This window comes from Myotis yumanensis, unplaced genomic scaffold, assembly GCF_028538775.1.
Source record: "Myotis yumanensis isolate MYYU_CA2020_CCGP unplaced genomic scaffold, mMyoYum1.0.hap1 SCAF_11, whole genome shotgun sequence".
NCBI classification, from domain to species: Eukaryota; Metazoa; Chordata; class Mammalia; order Chiroptera; family Vespertilionidae; genus Myotis; species Myotis yumanensis.
Window position 1 is genome coordinate 59,979,102 of NW_027223762.1, and position 4,881 is coordinate 59,983,982.

General features: G+C 49.8%; 1 pseudogene; it reads right to left on the minus strand.

Moving 5' to 3' along the window:
• Positions 1-2,287: 2,287 nt before the first annotated feature.
• LOC139019288 (pre-mRNA-splicing factor 38A pseudogene) lies at positions 2,288-3,181 on the minus strand (annotated as a pseudogene).
• Positions 3,182-4,881: the final 1,700 nt, after the last annotated feature.

Below are 4,881 nucleotides of genomic sequence, written 5' to 3' on the forward strand. Positions count from 1 at the left end.
CTGAAACTAAAACCGAAGTGACCAGGAGAAGCTCTGGGCCTGGACAAGCCCCTGTGGACTCTGCACCCTCCAGCCAGGTGTTGAGGTGGGGCTATTTTAGATTCAGGTGGTTGAGGAGCCAGATTGCTCTCAGGTGTCAAGGCTGGGAGCCATGGTGGCAGCTGGGCAGGTGGGTGTGTGCAGGCAAAAGCCCAGAGCAGTTGCCAGCAGAGCTGGTGCTGGGTCCTTTTGTGTGGATCTGAGGCTCTCTCTAGTCCAAACCCAGGCTGGTGGCCACTCAGTCCCATGGTTAGTGTGAAATGGACTAAGCTCTGCTGCAGGGGTGACTGTGGGATCTGACTAGGAGTTGGCATTTCCTCCAAGAAAATTTATGATCAAGGAAGGTGCAAACTATTACCTATAATAAGTGCTTCCACCATTGAGCTGCCCAGGGAGGGAGTGGGCGACCTCTGCACAGGCTGATTATCTGCCCAGCAGGAGGGTTGCTGGCTGCTGAGCCAAGTGAGCCTCTGGTGGGTTGGGGTGTCTTCAAGTTTAGAGACTAAAGGAGGTGGTAGATATTTATAAAACTGCTAAGAGAAAATGACCCTGATCTGTCCTTAATAGGTAAACATCCACCCAGACGTGGCCAGTGTGCACAATGGTAAGAGCATCATCCCACACACCTGAAGGGGGTGCGTTAGATTCCAAGTCTTGGGCATGTACCTGGGTTGCAGGTTGGATCCCTGGCCCCCATTGGGGTACATGGTGGAAGCATGCAGTTGATGTGTCTCTCTCACATCAATGTTTCTCTCTCTTTCCCTACCCATCCCCTACCTTCTCTGTGAAAATCATAGAAAAATATCCAAATATGAGGATCTATATCATAAAAGGCCTGTGGTCATAATGCTGTAATGGCGTCACGACCAAATGGGAAGCAGCTCTCGTGGTGGGCAGGGAAGGGCAAGAGCTACTAGCCTTGGAGAGCTAAGAGCAGCAATGGGCGGGGTGGCCAGCTGAGGCTGGAGGAAGCGAGCTACTTGTACATGATTTCATGTGCACTCGGCCTCTAGTTAACAGTAAAAGGGAACTCCCCCCCCCCCCCCCCACTGCGCTGAGATAGGTCATCTGCCTGCACAGCCCACCCTTACTCATTCTTCTCTGTCTTTGCCTAGGATATTCCCACTGCCTTTGGGACATGGTCTGTCCTTTCCAGGGGTTGGCAAAGCAGAACCTGAGAAAAGGCCCTGGTAGGAATTTGGGTTCTGTGTCTGCCTGAGAGGAGCTGGCCAGGGCTCTTCTGTCTCCACCCAGAGGTCTCTCCAGGCTGCTCTTCCCCATCCCCAAGTCACCTGACCCACTGCAGCTGCACCTCCTTCTGTATCTGGGGGCGCCTCCTGATTCTTTGGTTCCCCGGATCGGTTCATCTTTGGGAAGTCCTGCCTACAGCCATCCCACACACACCCCTGAGCCCCACTATAATTGTTTGAGTCTCTGTTTTTGCATTTTTGGGATAATTTCCCACTTTGATTTAATTAAAAATAAAGCCCCCCCTCCTTAGCCTCAGAACAGTATGCGAAGTTATGAGTGAGGCTGTGACAGTTACAAGCACAGGGACACCTGTGTCTCAGTCATTGAGAAGCACTGTTGAGACTGAGACCTGGGGTGAGAGGAAAATCTGGAACCTTTCACATGGTGCACATGCAGTTAAGTTGGCATTTCCCTACGTGGAGGTGCGCGGTCTCTGACCGAAGGTGCACTCAGGGAGAACAGGTGACTGAATTGCTTTAAAAGACCTGAGGCTGCTCCATAGGGCCTCTGTCATGTCACTTGAAAACCGCAGGCGTAGAGAAGATGGGAAATGGGAGTGGGGTTCATCTGGCAGGACAAGAACACGGCCCCATTCTGGGGACTAGGAGCCATGGAGAGACTCTGCAAGGCAGGCCCACCACCCAGGAGACCCTGAGTGACGTGTTGTGGGTTTGAGCCTGGCTTCTCTCGCTGAGCATGTTGTCAGGTTGGCCATGTTGCAGTGTGAATGACCTGCGTGTGGACACATCTGCTGGCTATTTGCTTCCCAGTGGGTGGGCTATTGTGTGGTTCTCAAAAAGAGACACAAAACTCAAAACCTCTTTTATTTAAAAAGAAAAACATATGGAGAATCTTTTAGGTTAAAACAATAACAACAACAACAGAAAACCCTAAAGTATTCTCAAGGCTGCCTCAGGAGAAGATGTCAATCCTTCCACAGAGAGAGATGACTTCACATCTGCAGGAGGCCAGTCGAACTAAACCCCACCTCGGCCCATTACTCCTTCCCTCTGTGGCTCTTCCTGTGGGCCTTCTTAGATCGATTTGAGTGGCACCTGCATCTGTGACTATGGTGATGACCTGGGGACTTGGAGCAGGAGGTGTGTGGTCTGTCTCAGGACCTGCAGTGGTGACTTCTTAGACTCCTACACTGATACCTCTCTGGGACACGAGGGGAAGGGTTCCTTCTTTTGAGACTGGGTCTCTGCCTACTGGGATCCCAGTACCCACTTCTTCTGTACCGCAGGCTGGGAGAGCGATGGGGCTAGTCCAAGTTCCGGTAGCTTCTCCCCCGGTGATGGAGTGATGGTATCCTCTCCAACCTCACATCCTTTTCTTCCTGCTGTTCAGTGGACTTGACATCATCCATGTCCTGGTCCAGAGCACTAGCTGCAATTGCTCAGCTCCCTCGAGCACATAGTGTTTCCGTTGCCAGGCCAGAATGACATCACGGACTCTCACTTTGAAGAAGTTTATCAATGAACTCATCTACATGCATCAGTTCAAACTTTGCATTTCAGTTCTGGCTCCTAATTATTCTGTTGACATTGCCAGAGGCTCCAAGTACTTTTAGGAATCAATTGCATTGCCTGTCAGCCTCATGGAAAGTGCTCCCAACATGCAGGCAAACGGAAGTCTTCATTTCTTATAAACTCAACAATGATGTCCTTCTCCGCCTGAATCTGAAGCCGTTTCAAGGTCAATCACAGAAAGGGAGACACTACCCACAAACCTTAATGCCATGACTTTATGGACCACAAGTCTGGGGGTCAGTCCAAAGGACTCCTCTCTCCAGTGCAGGACTCATAGATTCGAGTCCGAATGATCTTCACCTGATATGGAGGGAGGTGCCATGGATGCTCTGATCCTCCGTCACTATGAGGTTCACCATTTTTAGAGCCTGTTGCCCTTATTGCGTGCCTTCATTAGCGGCTTCTTGGATGTGCTCTGACTGAGGATCGGACCCACAACATGGACCTATCTGGATGACCCTCTAGCCACAGAGCTATGGGACCAGGGCTTGAATGAGTTCGCAGTGTCCTCCTTCTTATTTATCTCCTCTCAAAGGCACATACTCTGCTCCTCCCTTCTCCCCCACCGTGACCCCACCCCAGGTGAGTCCTGCTGATCTATAACCTACTCACATAGCACCAGCATTTCCCCACCCCAGCAGCGTGTGTCTTTGTGCAGAACCAGATTTCTCTTACATTTTATGAGGTTGAGTTTCTCACCCATTGCCTGTATCGCTCCCAGGCTTTGTTTACAGTCCTTGGAAAGACCTCATCCCTGTGTTGATTTTGGGTGCAGTTATGGAACTGGTGAGTGGGGTAGGGGTTAGTGTTGGGGTGAAGTCAAAAGAAAAGGGAGAAAAGGGGAGGGGAGGAATAAATGTGAACAGAAGGAGACTTTATCCTTTGATCTCGCAGTATGCATTGAGATGATGGTACACTGCGTGTTCATAATGTTTCCTTGAAATGTACATATGAAACCAGACAACCGAGGGGTCCAGGCTGCCTGTCCTACTTGAGCCAAGAAAGCACAGACAGGGTGAAATCATATATGAGCGTTTATTCCAATAATGCCGGTGGTATGGGAGAGCAGCAGGTCACACAGTAAGTTCTGCTCTGTACCCACTCTCCCATAAGCCAGCAGGCTGTACAGGGAACAAGGACAAAGTTTCCATGGGGAAGTGGGCAAAAGGAGTAAGGATGGGTATAATGGTCACAGATTACAGGCAATGTGGGCAGTGTGGGCTGGGGGGTTGCAAAGGGCAGGGGGAATCCGGGACTCCATTGTTTCCTTTCCTCAACAAGGTTGTTAATCTTTCCATGATAGTGGGCAGCTCCCACATGGGGAGGTGGCAGCATTTCCAGGTGAGCTCCCAGGTCCCGCATGTAACTCCCAGCCAGGTTAGAATGTGCTTTCTTAAATCAGAACAAACAATTATGGGTAATAGAGCATGAGTAATGTTTCTTATAATTATTTCTTATACATAATAAGTAGTCCCAAATATTCTATTTCTGCCACTGACATGTACACTTGCCAAACCTGTAACTTTAGTCTGTGTGTGAATGGGGTTCCACACAATGATTCTTATTCATTTATTTGATTTATCTATTTTATTTTAAAACCTGTATGGTTTTATTAACTGACGGTCTCCCCAGTTAATTCAATTTGAAAAAAAAAAGAGAGGGAGACAGAAAAAGATATAATGATTAGTCAGGTGTCCTGTTAATACTCACTTGCTTTTAAAGTCCCAGCCCCCAAATTTGTCTAGGACCTTCTCAGAGGTCCAGGATGGCTCCTCCCACAAAAATCCATTTGAGAGGGACTAAGGCACACCAGCCTGCTGGCGACTATCAAATTGTTTCACCTCCAAGTGGGCTGGCAGGGCCCCTGTTCTGATCACTGCCTTATGCAGATGTTCCAAGAGCCCCTTCTGCTGCCAACGTCACCCTGTGCAGCCTCCCAGGTGGCCAGCGACTGGATCTGACCAGAGGGCATGCTGCCGGGCACTCACACCAATTCCTGTGGTGAGAGATGGTACCCCCAAGGGGACACCGGAGGGTTGGAAGAGCAGGTGCCGGTGTG